The following is a 20,803-nucleotide window of genomic DNA, read 5'->3' on the forward strand; positions in this document are numbered from 1 at the left end:
AACAAAATGTCAGCACAAACACCACTGAGCAAAAATAAGGCCGCACTTCTAGCACTCACAGACTTTATGCTGGCAACATTAATGGTTGCCACATTTATCGGAGCGGGAACTGCCATTAAGGTAATTGAGAGAGGCGTTTCTTAGCCTTCTTTTTCCCCTTCTTAGCTGAGGGCCTGGTCCTTTTCAGGGACACACCAGAAGCCTCCTCCTCCATCGAGGCAGGGGAGTCCCCTAACTCCTCCCCATCCCCAGACAGAGTCCCAAACCTATTTTCTAAAGGTAGATCATCCACCTCCAGAGATGAAAGGGATGTGGCGGGGGAAATTACTGTCCTATTTCTCCCACCTTTTCCCACTACAGACCACTCTTCACCCCCCCCTTTCTCCACCGGGGTTCCCCCATCTGGGTTTGAGGCCTCCCTCCCACCTCCTGACTCCTCCACCGCCACCCCCGGGACATTGCGGCGACGCCGCGGAAGAAGAACCGGAGAGGGGGGCACACCCTGCCCAACAAGCCCAGCACCTTTAGCCGCCTCACCAATTCTTTTCCTCCTAACCGGAGGGACAGGGACAGAGGGAGACACAGACAACACTTGGGCAGGGGAAGACACACTCACAGAAACAGACCCAACCTTGGGGGAAGAGGCAGACACAGGGGAAGCAACATCAGGAACAACAGATGATCCCTCCGCCGATGCAGCGGCTACAGCCACCGCATCGTCCCGAGCCTTGGAGGCCTCTTTAAGCTCTTCCGCTTCCAACCTCAACAGTTCGTCTATTAGCTCCGGCTGGTTATGGAGTGCCTCAGGGCAACGACTATATGAGTGGCCTAGCCTAAGGCACAGGTTGCACCTGATTTCATTGCAGTCCTTAGCCAGATGCCCAATCCCCTGGCACAATGAGCACTTCAGGACTGCACATCCTGACGCAAAATGCTGCTTGCTCCCACACCGATGACATAACTTCGGTTGGCCTGCATAAAAAATGATAAGACTGTCTTTCCCAAGGAAAGCGGAGGAGGGGAGGTGTTTGATCACATTATCAGTGACCTTCAACCTCATCATAGCCGTCCAGCCGCCTGTCCAAATTCCCCTGTCATCTAGTATCTTCCTTAATGGGCTCAACACATCTCCATAGCAGCCTAGCCAAACCATAATGTCCGCTGCTGGGATGGACTCATTCCTCACCAGAATGGTCACATTTTTTACCAAAGGCTGACGAGAGATGACCCTCGGGGTTAAACCCGCCCACCTGGGAGACCCCTTCCACCTATCATCATACCTTTGCCAGAATAAATCCAGGCCATCAGCCCTCACAAAAGATACATCGTATTCACCTGCACCCAAAGGAGCAATAAAGGCAAAGATCTCACTAGCCCTGAAGCCCATTTCTATAATTCTGTCTATCACCTCCCTCCTATTTGGGGAGGCACCCTCACCCGTCCACCGTAACTGGACCACGTTACGCCGTGCCACCGAAGAAGGGGAACCCCCAACCCGGGACTCTAACACCCCTCTCACCCCCTGGCCTCCCCTGACCGCTGCAGAATAACTGACAGAGCCCGCAGCTGGGATGGATCCAGGGTGAGCAGAGATGGACCCCTGAACAGCAGGGATGGGATGAGCAGAGGGAGCAGGGATGGGATGAGCAGAGGGAGCGGGGATGGACCCCTGAACAGCAGGGATGGGATGAGCAGAGGGAGCAGGGATGGGATGAGCAGAGGGACTGGGGATGGACCCCTGAACAGCAGGGATGGGATGAGCAGAGGGAGCAGGGACTGGCCCAGAGCCAGCATGGATGACAGAAGCAGGGACTGCCTTACAGGCAGCAGGGATGGGAGAAGCACATGGAACAAAGACAGACCCAGGAACTGTAAGAGCAGAAACAGAGATCACAGACTTTACACTCTCCCCACCTGGTGCATCACATATCATCTCCTCCTCCTTCCCCCCCACCAGACTCATGGCTTTAGCCAGTCCTCCAGCATTACAGACACGCTGGTCTCTGAGCACAGATTCAGTTCCACCTATGGGTGGGGCCACTCCACTCTTCATCCCATCACAAAGACCAGAACATGACTCACCACTGGGCAGGGACAGTCCTCCCCGTGCTGCATCACAGAGACCCAGAGCCAGCATTGTACTGCCAGTGGGCGGGGACACTCCATGATCTTCTAAGCCACAGGGAATCTGAGCTGCAGACACACCCCCGCCTCTGGGCTGCAACACCTTGTCTTCCTCCATGCCATGAGGACGCTGACTTGCAGGCACACCCCGCTCTCCTTCACACCTCCAGACTGCATGCTGACATCCCTGGGCAGGGACACCCCGCTCTCCTTGACTTAGATCACTGGATTCAGCCACCACTTCACTGCTGGATGGGTTCACTCCCAACACCTCTGACACTTTCACTCCTGCTGCTGCAGACGTCACCAACGTGCTGGGGATCCTTTCCAAGCTGACAAACACCGCTCTTTCTTTCTCTCTGGGCTTAGCTGGCTTCTTACACCTGTCATCCTCATCCTCTGATTCCTCAGATGTAAAAGCAAACTGCTTTACATGTAAAGGGGACTCCATTTCTTTAATAAAATGCATAGTTCCAGCTCTCTCAGCCACCTCCACTTGAGACCCCCAGTCCAGGGGCTGCTGCTGCTGCTGGGGGGGGATGGAGCCGGACCCCACAACCTTTACTGCAGGTAATACTTCCTCAGCATGCATGGGGGGGCTGGCCGGATCAGCCTCCACCCGGCAGGCTCCCTCACCTGCTGGTGCATCAGAAAACTCCTCCAGAGATGACTCCTCCTCAGCATGACCACGGGCCTCTGCCACAAGCTTGCTCCTTGCAGATCTAAACCTGTCATCAGTAGTATGTCTTTCCCGCAGGATTCCACTGGCCGCTTTTAGTGCAGCAACCATCTTGACCTGCTCGCTGACACGCTGTTCCAAGATCTCCAACTGAGGCTTCATGGTATGGCGCTTGGTGGACCAGACCCGGTCATACGAAGCTCTGAATTTCTTCAACTCCAGTCTCAACCCACTTAGCTTTTCCTCCTCCTTGTTCAAGCGGTTGATATGGGCCACAGTGCGCTCTCTGTATGCACTGTATTTCTCCCCTGGCCTAGGGCCCATTCCCAGGTCCTCCACTGGTGTTTTTGTGGGGCCGGTACTAGGGCCCTTGGGGGGGCCCCCGCCACCAGGATCCTGCCCAGGAACACTCATCCTTCCTGGGCAGGGAGAGGAATCCAGTCCCCGGTTCCAACAAAGGCCTCTGGAAGCTCAGAGCACAGCCTGCACACCACCTTCCACAACAAGCTCAGGAATGGATTCACCACAGGTGGTGGGACTCACCTGCCTTGTGGGCTGCAGTACCAGGGCTGGCCAGCGGGTGCTCTCAGCAATCAGAGACTCACCCCTGCAAGTCAGCCAAACACCTGAAGCTGATTGCAGGGGTTGTATTTAAGGAATGGCCAGACTCACAGTCAGGGCCTTGGTGTGTGTTTTTCCATGGGCCCCTGTACCTTGTATCCTGTATTCCTGTTCCTGTCTGACTTGTTGCCGACCCTGCCTGATCCTGACCTCTGCTGACTTCTCCTGCTTGATCCCTGGCTTGTGACCCTGACTATTCTCTGCCCGACCCTCTGTACCACGCTGCCCGTGAGTTACTGAACCCAGCTTGTGACCCTGACCACTCTCCCGCCTGTTCCTGGTACTCAGTTTGCCCGTTTGCTACTGACCCGGCCTGCCTGACTACTCTTTGTATTGTATGTATTGTTATCGGTGGGTGGTTTGGTTTGTTTGCACTGTGTTTATGTTTAGTTTTGCACTGCGTTTTGTATGGTTAGTCTTAATAAATTATATTGTTTATACCATATCTGAAGCCTGCATTTCCCTGTGTCAGTCCACACACCTCTGGTCATACGTGGAGCCCTGACAATCTGTACATGGAACAGCCACCAGGATTTGAGAAAGAAAAGAACCTTGTATGCAAACTGCAAAAGAGCATCTATGGGCTCAAGCAAGCGGCGAGAGCATGGAATGAAAAAGTGAACGAAATACTCAGAAAAGAAGGGTTCTCAAAAAGTAAAGCATATCCATGTCTGTATTCAAAGAATCAAGAGAACAAATGGACATACATCCTAATAAACGTCGATGACATCTTGACGTGTTTTGAACAAGAAGGGGACTATGACCAAATAGTTCACAAACAAACAAAATTTTGAAATGAAAGAGTTGGGGAACATTACTCACTACCTAGGAATTCAAATAGAGTGGGAAGAGGATGGAAGCTATTGTCAGGGCGCCAGGTATGACCAGAGGTGTGTGCACCGACACAGGGAAACACAGACTTCAGGTGTAGCGTGTAACACAATATAATTTATTAAAGACAGCACAAACATAAACGCAGTGCAAACAATCAAACTCAACACTTAGAAAAATATGTACAACCAGGTGCAATAAACCTTAAAGGAATAGGTACCAGTGCAGTCAGGGCTGGAGAGGTGGAGCGGTCAGGCAGGCCGAGTCCACAGCACGGATTTCCTCAGGGCGCAGGGTCTAAGTCCCAGCCTGCTATTCACCAGGGCCCCTGATGGTGGGGATGGACTTGGTGCAGACTGGAACCAGGTCGCGACCCCTGAGTGCGTCCGGCTGTGGTAGAGAGTACTGGCAGGGGAGTGCAGGAACGGAGTCTGATGGGAAGAGGCAGGCCGACTTACTAGACGTGATCCGTGCGGGATGGATGGATTGTCGGGTGAAGTAAGCGTAGTCAGACAGGCCGGGTCGGTATCGTGCGGGCAGCGTGGTACAGGAGTAGCAAGCAGAGAATGGTCGGGGTCACAAGCCAGGTTCAGCAGATAGCGGGCAGCGCGGTACCGAGGATCAGGCAGAAGGATGGTCAGGCAAGCCAGGGGTTCAACAGGAGATGGTCAGCAGAGGTCAGGATCAAAGCAGGGTCAGCAACAAGGCAGGAACACAGGATATCAGGTACAGGGGCTCATGGGAAACATACACCAAGGACCTGATCACAGGCCTGATCATTCCTTACATACACCTCCTGCAATCAGCCCAGGTGTTGGCTGACTACAGGAGTGAGCTTCTGACTGCTGAGAGCACCCGCTGGTCAGCCCTGGTACTGCAGCCCACACGGCAGGTGAGTCCCACCACCAGTGCCGAGTCCATTCCTGACAGTGCCTCCCACTTCTTAAGGGACCAAAAGTAATTGGACAATTGGCTTCTCAGCTGTTCCATGGCCAGGTGTGTGTTATTCCCTCATTATCCCAATTACAATGAGCAGATAAAAGGTTCAGAGTTCATTTCAGGTGTGCTATTTGCATTTGGAATCTGTTGCTGTCAACTCTCAAGATGAGATACAAAGAGCTGTCACTATCAGTGAAGCAAGCCATCATTAGGCTGAAAAAACAAAACAAACCCATCAGAGAGATGGCAAAAACATTAGGCATGGCCAAAACAACTGTTTGGAAAATTCTTAAAAAGAAGGAACGCACCAGTGAGCTCAGCAACACCAAAAGACCCGGAAGACCACGGAAAACAACTGTGGTGGATGACCGAAGAATTCTTTCCCTGGTGAAGAAAACACCCTTCACAACAGTTGGCCAGATCAAGAACACTCTCCAGGAGGTAGGTGTATGGGTGTCAAAGTCAACAATCAAGAGAAGACTTCATCAGAGTGAATACAGAGGGTTCACCACAAGATGTAAACCATTGGTGAGCCTCAAAAACAGGAAGGCCAGATTATAGTTTGCCAAACGACATCTAAAAAAGTCTTCACAGTTCTGGAACAGCATCCTATGGACAGATGAGACCAAGATCAACTTGTACCAGAGTGATCGGAAGAGAAGAGTATGGAGAAGGAAAGGAACTGCTCATGATCCTAAGCATACCACCTCATCAGTGAAGCATGGTGGTGGTAGTGTCATGGCGTGGGCATGTATGGCTGCCAAAGGAACTGGTTCTCTTGTATTTATTGATGATGTGACTGCTGACAAAAGCAGCAGGATGAATTCTGAAGTGTTTCGGCCAATATTATCTGCTCATATTCAGCCAAATGCTTCAGAACTCATTGGACGCCGCTTCACAGTGCAGATGGACAATGACCCAAAGCATACTGCAAAAGCAACCAAAGAGTTTTTTAAGGGAAAGAAGTGGAATGTTATGCAATGACCAAGTCAATCACCTGACCTGAATCCCAGTGAGCATGCATTTCACTTGCTGAAGACAAAACTGAAGGGAAAATGCCCCAAGAACAAGCAGGAACTGAAGAAAGTTGCAGTAGAGGCCTGGCAGAGCATCACTAGGGATGAAACCCAGCGTCTGGTGATGTCTGTGCGTTCCAGACTTCAGGCTGTAATTGACTGCAAAGGATTTGCAACCAAGTATTAAAAAGTGAAAGTTTGATTTATGATTATTATTCTGTCCCATTACTTTTGGTCCCTTAACAAGTGAGAGGCACATATGCAAACTGTTGTAATTCCTACACCGTTCACCTGATTTGGATGTAAATACCCTCAGATTAAAGCTGACAGTCTGCAGTTAAAGCACATCTTGTTCGTTTCATTTCAAATCCATTGTGGTGGTATATAGAGCCAAAAATGTTAGAATTGTGTCTCTGTCCCAATATTTATGGACTTGATTGTAGTTATACATTTAGGCCAAAATGTATTCTGCTACATGTGTTTGGTAAAAAAAATCCAAATAAGTGCATATTGATTGCTTTGTGTGAAAGTTATAGCATCTACAAACTATGGTATAGATACTGCAATTTACTCAATTTTTTTGCTATACAGTGCTAGACTAATTTAACTGACAATTGCGCAGTCATGCAATATTGTAAGTAAATGAAATCTATGTCCTTTTTTCACACAAATAGATCTTTCTTTTGGTGGTATTTGATCACCTGTGCACTTTTTTATTTTTGGCACTATAAACAAAATTTTTTGAGAAACATTTTTTAAAAAAAAACAATATTTTTTCATTTCTGTCATAAAAAATATCCAAAAAAACTAACATTTTGTCATAAATTTAGGCCAAAATTTTTTCTGCTACATGTTTTTGGATAAAAAAAAATCACAATCAGTGTATATTGATTGCTTTGTGTGAAAGTTATAGCATCTACAAACTATGGTATAGATAATGGAATTTACACAGCTTTTACTTTCTGACTGCCTATCACATTTGAGGTGCTAAAATACCAGGATAGTACAAACACCCTCAAATGACCCCTTTTTGGAAAGCTATCTGCTGAGAGGCATATTGAGTCCATAGAAGATTTATTTTTTTTCCACACGTTTCTGGAAAATGACAAAAACTGTTTGTTTTTTACACAAAGTTGTCATTTAAATTATTTATTTGTCGCACAAGCCATGGGTATATGTAGAATTACACCCCAAAATACATTCTGCTACTTCTATCAAGTATGGAGATACCACATGTGTGAGACTTTTTGGGAGCCTAGCCACATACAGGAGCCTGAAATCCAATGACCACTTTGAAAGCCTGAAGGTGCGCAACTTCCTCATTTCACTTACTCACTACCTATCACAGTTTCAAAGTCCCTGAAATGCCAGGATAGCACCAACCCCCCCCCCCCCAAAATGACCCCTTTTTTGGAAAGTGGACACCCCAAGGAATTTAAAAAGAGGCATGGTGAGTATTTTGCAGATCTCATTTTTTCTCACAAGGTTTTGAAATATAAAAAAAGAAAAGAAGAAATATGTTTTTGTTTTTTTTCTTCATTTTCCAAAAACTTGTTGCAGCAAACGAGATCTGCAAAATACTCACCATACTCAAATTTCTTGGGGTGTCTATGTTCCAAAAAGGGGTCATTTGGGGGGGGGGTTGGTGCTATCCTGGCATTTCAGGACCTCCGAAACTGTAATAGGTAGTCAGGAAGTGTAATGTGGAAATAAAGCCCTTTAAAAGCCTGAATGGATTTTGAGGTCCTGTACTTGGTTAACCTGCCAAAACGTCTCTCACATGTGGTACCCCCATACTTTGGAGAAGTAGCAGAATGTATTTTGGGGAGTAATTTCACATATATCCATGGCATGTGTGAGCAATAAATCATTTAAGTGACAATTGTACGTAAAAAAAAACATTTTTTTTGTCATTTTTCAAAAACTTGTGGTAAAAAAATAAATTCTATTGATTCAACATGCCTCTCAGCAAATAGTTTGGGGTGTCTACTTTCCAAAAAGGGGTCGTTTTGGGGGGTGGGGGCATTTTATGCCCAGCATTAGATGTTTATGCCACACATCACTCACTCTTCTAACCACCTGAAGACCAAGCCTTTTCTGACACTTTTTGTTCACATGATAAAATCTGTATATTTTGCTAGGAAATTACTTTGAACTCCCAAACATTATATATTTTTGAAAGCAAACACCCTAGTGAATAGTGGTGGGTGCTGCAATTTTTTATGTCACATAGTACTTGAGCAGTGATTTTTCAAACGCAAATTAAAAAAAAAATACGCTTTTTTTTTACTTTTAATGAACAAAAACACAATATATTGGCCAATTATTTGATCAAATATAAAAGAGGATGGTATACCGAGTAAATATATACCAAATATGACATGCTTTAAAACTGCGCATGCCCTGTGCAATGGCGACAAACTGCATATGTTTTTAATATCCATAGGCAACGTTTTAAAAGCCTTTACAAGCTACCATTTTAGATTTACGGAGGAGGACTAGTGTTAGAATTACTGCCCTTGACCTGACGTTCACAACGATACCTCACATGCATGGTGCAATCGCTGTTTACATACCGGCAGAGGGTCAACGCTCACGAGTGGGTGCTTTTTTTTTAAAGTTATTTTGATTTTTCTAAATTATTTTTACACACTCCCTTTCATTTTTTTATCACTTTTAATGCTATCACAGGGAATGTAAATATCCCCTATAACTTCAATGGGAATTGTTATATATTCTTTTTTGAGAAATCTGGAGTCTATTAGACTCTAGATATCTCCTCTGCCCTTACATTATCTAATCAAGCCAAGATCAGTGTGATCAGATGCTTTCCCAATTTACAAATGGCGCTGTTTATATCCTGCGAAACTGAAGTGATGAAATTCTTGTAGCTTTCAATTTCTTAGACTATAGAGATGATTGGCACCATTCTGGTCTCCAATCAGCTCTTTTGTCTGCTGGAAGAAACACTGGCTGCATTCTCAGGTTCCCCTGATGGCACGGGACTGCCAGAGAAGGCCGTGGAAGACAGCGAGGGTGGATAGGCATTATTACATTACATTACATCGAGTTTATATAGCGCCAAAGGGTTTGCTCAGCGCTGTACAATAGAGGGGGGGACGATACATGAAACATTACAGCAACTACAAACAGCACACGAGGGGTTATAGGGCCCTACTCTTTCGAGCTTACAATCTAGGAGGGAGGGGGTAGTGGTACAGGAGGAAGTGGCTGTGGGGGATGGAGTGGTAGGAGGAATGAAGGAGAGCAGCAGTTAGGTGAGGGTGGGGTAGGCTTCCCTGAAGAGGTGGGTTTTCAGGGAGCGCCTGAAGGTGAGGAGGGAAGGTGACAGTCTGATGGATTGGGGTAGTGAGTTCCAGAGGATGGGGGAGGACCTAGAGAAGTCTTGCAGACGTGCGTGTGAGGAGGAGACCAGGGAGCAGGATAGAAGGAGGTCCTGTGAAGAGCGAAGGGTATGGGTAGGGTGGTACTTGGGAATCAGGTCGGTGAGGTAGGCAGGGGCAGTGTTGTGAACAGCTTTGTAGGTCAGAGTGAGTAGTTTGAATTTGATGCGTTGGGCGATAGGGAGCCAGTGGAGGGATAGGCAGAGGGGGGTGGCAGAGGTGGATGAGTCTAGCCGCTGAGTTCAGGATGGTCTGAAGCGGGGAGAGCCTGCACTGGGGTAGGCCGGTGAGGAGGGAGTTGCAGTAGTCAAGGCGTGAGATAATCAGGGAGTGTACGAGTAGGTTAGTGGTGTCTGGGGTTAGGAAGGTGCGTATTTTGGCGATATTGCTGAGGTGGAGCCTGCATGTGTTTGTAAGTGATTTGATATGAGGTTGGAAGGAGAGGTTAGAGTCCAGAATGACTCCAAGGACTTTGGCTTGTGGGGCGGGATTGATGGTGGTGATGTTAGTAGTGATGGATAAGATGGGGGGGGGGGCGCGGGCAGGGGGGAAGACGAGAAGCTCGGTTTTGGAGAGGTTAAGCTTGAGGAAAATCCAGTCAGAGATGTCGTTTAGGAGGTGAGTGATGCGGGCGGAGAAAGTGGAGGTGAGGTGGGGGGTGGAGAGGTAAATTTGAGTGTCATCAGCGTAGAGGTGGTAGTTGAAGCCGTGGGAGTGTATGAGTTTGCCAAGGGAGGAGGTGTAGATGGAGAAGAGAAGGGGTCCAAGGACAGAGCCCTGGAATACCCCAACAGAGAGGGGGAGGGAAGGGGAGGTGGCACCATTGTAGGAAACGCTGAAGGGGCATCATCTCCCGCTGCTTTTAAAAGCAATCCTGAAGCTAATTAGCCACTAGGATTGCTTTTACATGAAAGCCAATTTGCTGGCTGAAAAAACGATACCAGGATGATGTCTGCAGCTGTAGGCATCATCCTGGTATAACCATTCAAAGTCAAGTGATGTACCAAAACGTTGCTGGTCCTTGTTGGGTATATATGCTATGGGTTTTTTTTTATGCAGCCTGTGGGCTTAATGAAAAAAAGAGCAGAATTCTCTGCCAGAAAAAGTGTGTGGTATGCCCACCATTAGAATATACCGCCGTGCATCCACCCACTTCTAATGGTGGGCACACATTAGGTCACACGGTGCCACGTGCGCAAATTCCAAGATTGCACAAATGTCTAAATAGTGGCACGCTTGAACAAACATTGTCCATGTATTAGTGGTACCCCATATGGAAAAAGGATGAAACCAAGTCCCAAACTATCTTGCCACTGCTCCCCATGTAATCTAGGCATCCAGGGGGCTCCACGTTACTTTTTCCCTCATAAATCCGAAACGTATATGTATAGCCTGTTGCCCTCTCACAGGTCTTATACATCTTGACCCTACATCTAGCATACTTGCTGGGGAGAAATTGTTTGAATGCAAGGACTCAACTCAATGCAGATTTTTTTGCTGGGGAGTATAAGCATCTGCAAATTTTTGGTTAAGGTGATTTACAAGGGGCCGAATTTTGTGGAGCCGGTCAAATTCAGGATCACACCGAGGACGACAGAGTGTGTTGTCGTTGAAATGCATAAAACACATTATACTCTCATACCTATGCCTGGCCATGGCAGCAGAGAACACGGACATAGGATGAATCAGGTCTGCGGACCAATACAACCGCAATTAATTTTTTTTAGTAATGCCCATGTTGAGGGTTAAGCCCAAAAAAAATTTAAATTCGGAAACCGTAATGGGTTTCCATGTGAATGGTCTGGCAAGGTTTGACATGGGGCTGGCGGCGATAAATTGTTGTGCATATAAATTGCTTTGATCCACAATCAATGCATACAGATATTCTGTGAAAAACAGCTCCAAAAAATCAAGGGGAGGAGTTAAATGTGCTATTTCCGCCTGAATTGGGCAGTGGATGGGGGAAGTACGGGTGCTGCAGAATTTGTGGGCTGCCAATTGGGATTTGCAAGCATATCTGGAAGGATACTATGTGCTCTATGGACCTGTGTGCGAATTCTTGGTGGTTGCGGGATAATACTTGTGCTCGCCACCACACCAACCTGTACTAGGCTGCTGGGGCTCACCAGTTAACCAAAAGGTAGCGTGACACTAGTACTGGCACTCTGCTGCATATGAGAGTCATCAAAATTGTATTCTTCCCAATGTCTTTGCTAAAAAAAATCCCAGTTTGTGTAAATTAATTGGTTTACGTGAAAGTTAGAGCATTTACAAATGACAGTATAGATACTGGATTTTTTTTTATACTAATAATGGCTGCAATCAGCAACTTATAGTGGGACTGCGGCGGGCATTCTGACACTGGGGAGAACTGACTTGGTGTCACTGACAACCCCAGTGACTCCAATACAGTGATCAGGGCTAAAATCAAAACAATATAAGTGCAGCGCTACAAACAATGTCCAAGTGACAATAAATTATGAAATATAAATGATCGTCAAATATAGGATTATTAAAGATGATAAACAGTTCAGTGCTGGGGGACTCGCAGGGAGTATAAGTGTAATCCAATCCCAGGAATAGATAAATTGCCTGCTTACCAGAAGCGCAATTACAATGCGCATGTACAGATTTCAGATTTTCAGGTCCCATGTAGGTGCTGCTTTATAGTACCCAGATGGTTCGTCGGTGGTAAGACGATGCTGACTTGGTCGGATCACACTGCTCCTTGGATCCACACAGAGAACCTAAAAATGCTGGGGCTGAGGTATGGGAACTCAGTACCAGGCATAAAGAGTAAAAATACTCATAGTGTAGTATGTTTAAAATTATTTATTAGATCCAATACGTAAAACCATAAGAGTAACAGAAACGCATGCCTGCAGCCTGTAGCCAGTATAAGCAGCTTGAAAAAAAGGATTCTATACACTGACCAGTGAAAACCATGGGTGGGCCGCCGGACCTCCTGACCCGGCGGCGTAACGTCAAGGCGTGCAAAGGCTCCTCCTAGACGCGTTTCCTGTCAATACACGTCTACTGTAGGGGTGATGCCATGCATGCCTGACGTCTGTTTGCCTCTATAAATGCTTAAAATTCGTGCCAAACCGCACTAGCGCCGCCTCGCGGACGATCGGCGCTACTGCGCATGCGCGGGCGCCATTTTTTCGGAGTTTGGGAACCATAAAGATGGCCGCCGCGTGTCCCATTGCGCATGCGTGAATAGCCTGGTCGCCATTTTTTCGGTTGGATATGAACATCCCGCCGATCACCAGTGCGCATGCGCGGACCGGGACGGCCGCCATTTTCTTGTGGATATTCAGATGTTAGGAAGGGGACTGAAGCCGAGGAGACTGATCCTCTGCATACAGGGAAATCTTCAGGCAACAGTCCACTGGGTATTCCTAAGCTATACACCCCACAGGGGGGGCTTCATATATATTCTATCAATACTCAATCGACTATAGAGCATGAGGGGATCTGGTCTATTAATACCTATATCCCATGATAATATAACGCATGGGCATGAGACACGGGCGCCCATCTGTCAGAGATCCACTATACATATATATGTATCCCTATCACAACAGAGCATAAAATAAATTATATAAAATGTAGAGCCAAAATACAGAAATAATAAAATACTCATATCATAGACATATAACATTCATATACATAAAATGGATATATCGGAAAGATAGTAATAATGATGCATGCTACTAAGACGACGCACCAGAATTACTGCCCATGGACCCACTGAAATAAATGCGGATCCATGAGGATATAAAAGTATCCAAAACCTCAATTACAGGGGAAGAGGACATAAAAAAGGAGCATCTACAAGATGTTATAATTAATACATCAGCCCAGATAAACGCATATGAAACCAGCAAGTATTTAGAAGACTTTTTAGTGAAGTGACCCAAAAGAGCCAGGACTTAAACTACAACTACCCTGGTACAATAAAATGACCAAAGTTGCATTAAAAACCCTCATTACATGAACACATATTATGAACCCTTGTGCAAATATAAGGGACCATGGGGAGATAGAAAAGACTAACCTATAAACTGTCATATGTAAGGTCAGTCCATAAATGAGCTTCAACTGTTGTCGATGAAGCAGTTAAGGTCCAGTTCTACGTTGTGACCTAACGGTGTCATAGACTTCATCTCAAAGATCCATTTAGTCTCAAGGCGCGAGACTTCCCTACTTCTATTAGAGCCCCTCCAGTGATGTTGTGCAACGTCAATGCCTATAAACCTGAAGGTAGAGGGATCTCTATGATGATGGTCTCTATAATGCTTAGATAGAGAGTGTTCGCGAAAACCCCTTTTGATATTATAGACATGATCGCGAAGGCGATCAAGAAAGTCTCCTCGTAGTCCTTCCAATGTATTGCTTCTGGCACGGGCACTCCAGAAGATACACTACATAACGTGAGTTACAAGAAATGAACGTGGTTATTTCATACTCTTTCCCAGTTATGGTGGAAGTAAACGATTCGACTTTCCTCTTAGGCCTGTCGCCATACTTGCATATTTGACATTTCCTACAGGGAAAGAAACCCCTCAGATTACCAAAGAGCTTAGGATGTGTGGGTGGATCCAGTATGTTCGGGGCGATGGTATTACGGAGCGGTGGGGCCCTTTTGAAAATAATTTCCGGGTTTGTAGGTAAACATCTTGAAAGTATAGGATCTGCTCTAAGTACTTCCCAGTTTCTTTTCAGGATGTGGCGTATTGTCTTATGCTGGATAGAGTAAGGGGTGATGAATGGGCAGAACAGGTCTTTCCTTGGGTTAGGTGGTCCCGAAAGCATATCATGCCTGTCCAATTTGGCTACCCTTTCAATTTCCTGATCTAGAGTTTCCGCCATATAGCCTTTATCCAAAAACCTTTGTCTTAGGACTTTTACTTTTTCATGATAGGTCCCAATTTCCGTACAGTTACACCTTATCCTCATGAATTGACTCTTAGGGATGCTATTTAGCCACTGCGGATGGTGACAACTGTCAATCGGGATGTAACTGTTCCTATCTGATGATTTAAAGTAAGCTTCGGTATTACAATATCCTCCTTTATTAAAGATGGTGATGTCTAAAAAATTCACACAATTAATGCTATACTCATATGAGAACCTGATGTTAAGATTATTGTTGTTAAGTGTGCCGAAGAAGCTAATGAGAGAAGCTTCTTCCCCCTGCCATAGGAGGAGGACATCATCTATATATCTTTTATAGAATAGCAGTTCCGGCCAATCTCTAGAATAGATGATGTCCTCCTCCCACCTTTCCATAAACAGGTTGGCCAGGCTCGGGGCGAATTTAGCGCCCATTGCTACACCCCTGGTCTGTAGATAGAAATTATTGCCAAACCAGAAGTAGTTGCTTCTCATTGCAAAGTTCAGAAGGCTCAGAATGAAGGTTTTATGTGTGGCGGAAACATTATTAGCCAAATTGAGGTAATAGTCTGCAGCTGACATGCCATCATCATGGTTGATGTTACTATACAGCGATGCGACATCAGCTGTTACCAGGAAAGTTGTCAACTCAGGATTCCAATTTAAAGTACTAACTTCATTTAATACTTGTTTAGTATCTTTAATATAGGCTGGAGTAGCAAGAACCAGAGGCTGCAAAAAATAATCAATATACTGTCCAACTTTAGAACAGAGGGACCCGATGCCACTGATAATAGGTCTACCAGGGGGGTGTGTGGCATTTTTATGTACCTTAGGCAGATAATAGAAAACAGGAAGTTTGGATGACTTGGGACACAGAAATTCTTTCTCCTTATTGTTAATTACATGGAGTTCATGTCCCTGTTTAATAAGATTCTTAAGGGTACGTTTAAAAGCGATCACAGGGTCCTTAGGAAGTACGGTGTAAGTATCCCTGTCACCAAGGATATTTAGGGCCTCAGTTACATAATCTTTTTTATTTAGGACGACTATTCCACCTCCCTTATCCGCCGGCCTGATAACAAGATCTTTGTTATTCAGGAGTGATTTAAGACCTATATCAAGATCTTTAGGTTTGCAGGGATGCTTAATCCTGATGTTCTCTAGGTCCTTAATCAGTAGTTCCTTAAAGACATTGATATAGGACTGCTTATGTGGTGGAGGGTTAAAAAGAGAGGCGTTACGGAGATTGGAATAATGAGAGTTGATAGTTAGGTTATTAGAGGCTGTAACTTTACTCAAAAAATGCCTTTTAATTGACAATTTTCTTGCATATTTGTGTATGTCTACATATGCCTGAAATTTATTAAGCCTAGTCTTAGGAACATATTTCAAACCTTTGTCTAGGACAACCAATTCCTCTTTAGTAAGGGATATATTACTCAAATTATATATACCCTGACCACTTAAGTTTTCCTTTTCTTTGGGTCTGTTGACCCTCTTTCCTCCCCTGCGTCCTCTGCTCTTACACTTCTTTTTCGTGTATGGCCGCCCCCTAAAAAATGCATCTCTGGTTGGGAGTCATGATAATGGTTAGGGTAGTTGTTCGAGTTCTTTGTATCGTTATGATAATTATCGCGTCCCTTATTATAGTTGTTATTATTACTTTTGGTAGTGTTCATATTGGGTCCTCTCCTCTGTTGGGTAGAGTGTGCTTGCCCTTTAGGGTGGGAATTATAACGTTGGGGGGATCTTTGCATACCCCCCGGTCCATCTTGATAATAACCGCTGTTAGGATAGTGCATTGGTTTAAAATTTTGATGTTGGTAATAATGGACCCCCTGCCTGGGAGATGCTGGAGCTCTTTGCCTACCTCCCGGTCCATCCTGATAGTAATCATTATCACCACCAGGATAATGCATTGGTGTGGAATTCTGATATCCGTAGTAATGGGCCCCCTGCTCAGGGTAAGTACTCCTGGGTTGGGATGGATGCCATCTCATATCCCTTGACCCAATGTCAGCATCCTCCATGTCATATAGGGGTTCAAACCTATTATGGACAGGGATCGGTGGATACTGATTATGGTGATGTATTTTGGGTGGTCTAGAGTTAGGGTGGCTAGCATGCCTACTCTGAGAAAAATGATGTGATGCTGTAGGGCGCCTTGGAGTGCCCGGAAGCGGGTCCTGAGCAGAATCTCCTTTAGGGAACTGCCATTTGAAGACCAGATTTTCCTGGTAATCTTTGGTATCCCTAGAGTATTTCTTCCGTTTCTTATTTTTCTGTGTGCGTTCCACACCTTCAAGATGTAATTGTAATTTGTTGGATTCAGCAATGTACTCAGGTGTGCCTTTATATGGGGTGAGTTGTTCCCTCACTTTATTGATTTCGATGTCTAAGTGGGCTAGTTTTCTCTTTTTCCTGGTAATGAGAAATTTTAATAAATCCAAGCCCATATTATTGAAAAAGTGATACCACTCCTGTTCGTTATTAATGTCACCTGTTTAAGGCGGGACCTCCCATCTCAGTGACCTTGGGACCATATTCTCCTTGATGTATCTCTCTAATAGGGATATATCCCGTAATGTTCTAATCTCGGATGAGGCAATATTCTGCAAATGCAAAAATATACCACTAATGTCATCCGTATTACTGTCTGCAGTGAAGGTGTCATCTGGTACATTAGGTCTTTTAAGCCTAAGTTCAAAAATATCCATGATGTATAAAGAATGCTGCTCAACCAAATAGTAGTAAATCAGACTGTATAAAATAAAGAAAAGTGAGCGCACTCCAGTGAGCGGCAAATGCACAAAAAAGGAACTACAAGCCCTTCCAACCAAAATCAAAACAATATAAGTGCAGCGCTACAAACAATGTCCAAGTGACAATAAATTATGAAATATAAATGATCGTCAAATATAGGATTATTAAAGATGATAAACAGTTTAGTGCTGGGGGACTCGCAGGGAGTATAAGTGTAATCCAATCCCAGGAATAGATAAATTGCCTGCTTACCAGAAGCGCAATTACAATGCGCATGTACAGATTTCAGATTTTCAGGTCCCATGTAGGTGCTGCTTTATAGTACCCAGATGGTCCATCGGTGGTAAGACGATGCTGACCTGGTCGGATCACACTGCTCCTTGGATCCACACAGAGAACCTAAAAATGCTGGGGCTGAGGTATGGGAACTCAGTACCAGGCGTAAAGAGTAAAAATACTCATAGTGCAGTATGTTTAAAATTATTTATTAGATCCAATACGTAAAACCATAAGAGTAACAGAAACGCATGCCTGCAGATGTAGCCAGTATAAGCAGCTTGAAAAAAAGGATTCTATACACTGACCAGTGAAAACCATGGGTGGGCCGCCGGACCTCCTGACCCGGCGGCGTAACGTCAAGGCGTGCAAAGGCTCCTCCTAGACGCGTTTCGTGTGAATACACGTCTACTGTAGGGGTGATGCCATGCATGCCTGACATCTGTTTGCCTCTATAAATGCTTAAAATTCGCGCCAAACCGCACTAGCGCCGCCTCACGGACGATCGGCGCTACTGTGCATGCGCCATTTTTTCGGAGTTTGGGAACCATAAAGATGGCCGCCGCGTGTCCCATTGCGCATGCGCGAATAGTCCGGTCGCCATTTTTTCGGTTGGATATGAACATCCCGCCGATCACCAGTGCGCATGCGCAGACCGGGACGGCCGCCATTTTCTTGTGGATATTCAGATGTTAGGAAGGGGACTGAAGCCGAGGAGACTGATCCTTTCGGGACCACCTAACCCAAGGAAAGACCTGTTCTGCCCATTCATCACCCCTTACTCTATCCAGCATAAGACAATACGCCACATCCTGAAAAGAAACTGGGCCCCGAACATACTGGATCCACCCACACATCCTAAGCTCTTTGGTAATCTGAGGGGTTTCTTTCCCTGTAGGAAATGTCAAATATGCAAGTATGGCGACAGGCCTAAGAGGAAAGTCGAATCGTTTACTTCCACCATAACTGGGAAAGAGTATGAAATAACCACGTTCATTTCTTGTAACTCACGTTATGTAGTGTATCTTCTGGAGTGCCAGAAGCAATACATTGGAAGGACTACGAGGAGACTTCGTGATCGCCTTCGCGATCACGTCTATAATATCAAAAGGGGTTTTCGCGAACACTCTCTATCTAAGCATTATAGAGACCATCATCATAGAGATCCCTCTACCCTCAGGTTTATAGGCATTGACGTTGCACAACATCACTGGAGGGGCTCTAATAGAAGTAGGGAAGTCTCGCGCCTTGAGACTAAATGGATCTTTGAGATGAAGTCTATGACACCGTTAGGTCACAACGTAGAACTGGACCTTAACTGCTTCATCGACAACAGTTGAAGCTCATTTATGGACTGACCTTACATATGACAGTTTATAGGTTAGTCTTTTCTATCTCCCCATGGTCCCTTATATTTGCACAAGGGTTCATAATATGTGTTCATGTAATGAGGGTTTTTAATGCAACTTTGGTCATTTTATTGTACCAGGGTAGTTGTAGTTTAAGTCCTGGCTCTTTTGGGTCACTTCACTAAAAAGTCTTCTAAATACTTGCTGGTTTCATATGCGTTTATCTGGGCTGATGTATTAATTATAACCTCTTGTAGATGCTCCTTTTTTATGTCCTCTTCCCCTGTAATTGAGGTTTTGGATACTTTTATATCCTCATGGATCCGCATTTATTTCAGTGGGTCCATGGGCAGTAATTCTGGTGCGTCGTCTTAGTAGCACGCATCATTATTACTATCTTTCCGATATATGCATTTTATGTATATGAATGTTATATGTCTATGATTTGAGTATTTTATTATTTCTGTATTTTGGCTCTACATTTTATATAATTTATTTTATGCTCTGTTGTGATAGGGATACATATATATGTATAGTGGATCTCTGACAGATGGGCGCCCGTGTCTCATGCACATGCGTTATATTATCATGGGATATAGGTATTAATAGACCAGATCCCCTCATGCTCTATAGTCGATTGAGTATTGATAGAATATATATGAAGCCCCCCCTGTGGGGTGTATAGCTTAGGAATACCCAGTGGACTGTTGCCTGAAGATTTCCCTGTATGCAGAGGATCAGTCTCCTCGGCTTCAGTCCCCTTCCTAACATCTGAATATCCACAAGAAAATGGCGGCCGTCCCGGTCCGCGCATGCGCACTGGTGATCGGCGGGATGTTCATATCCAACCAAAAAAATGGCGACTGGACTATTCGCGCATGCGCAATGGGACACGCGGTGGCCATCTTTATGGTTCCCAAACTCCGAAAAAATGGCGCCCGCGCATGCGCAGTAGCGCCGATTGTCCGCGAGGAGGCGCTAGTGCGGTTTGGCGCGAATTTTAAGCAGTTATAGAGGCAAACAGACGTCAGGCATGCATGGCATCACCCCTACAGTAGACGTGTATTGACAGGAAACGCGTCTAGGAGGAGCCTTTGCACGCCTTGACGTTACGCCGCCGGGTCAGGAGGTCCGGCGGCCCACCCATGGTTTTCACTGGTCAGTGTATAGAATCCTTTTTTTCAAGCTGCTTATACTGGCTACAGGCTGCAGGCATGCGTTTCTGTTACTCTTATGGTTTTACGTATTGGATCTAATAAATAATTTTAAACATACTACACTATGAGTATTTTTACTCTTTATGCCTGGTACTGAGTTCCCATACCTCAGCCCCAGCATTTTTAGGTTCTCTGTGTGGATCCAAGGAGCAGTGTGATCCGACCAGGTCAGCATCGTCTTACCACCGACGGACCATCTGGGTACTATAAAGCAGCACCTACATGGGACCTGAAAATCTGAAATCTGTACATGCGCATTGTAATTGCGCTTCTGGTAAGCAGGCAATTTATCTATTCCTGGGATTGAATTACACTTATACTCCCTGCGAGTCCCCCAGCACTAAACTGTTTATCATCTTTAATAATCCTATATTTGACGATCATTTATATTTCATAATTTATTGTCACTTGGACATTATTTGTAGCGCTGCACTTATATTGTTTTGATTTTGGTTGGAAGGGCTTGTAGTTCCTTTTTTGTGCATTTGCCACTCACTGGAGTGCGCTCACTTTTCTTTATTTTATACAGTGATCAGGGCTAAAAAAAAAAAAAGTACTGTAACTGAAACTGTACTAATGGCACTGGGCAGGAATGGATTAACATGAGGGGCAATCAAAGGGTTAACTGTGTGATGGGAGTGTTTTACTGGGGGGGTGTGCTTCACTGTAAGCATACTGCTCT

The sequence above is a fragment of the Staurois parvus genome, unplaced genomic scaffold (assembly GCF_062004578.1).
Source record: "Staurois parvus isolate SC_StPar_1 unplaced genomic scaffold, SC_StPar_1.0 ptg000234l, whole genome shotgun sequence".
Lineage (NCBI taxonomy): Eukaryota > Metazoa > Chordata > Amphibia > Anura > Ranidae > Staurois > Staurois parvus.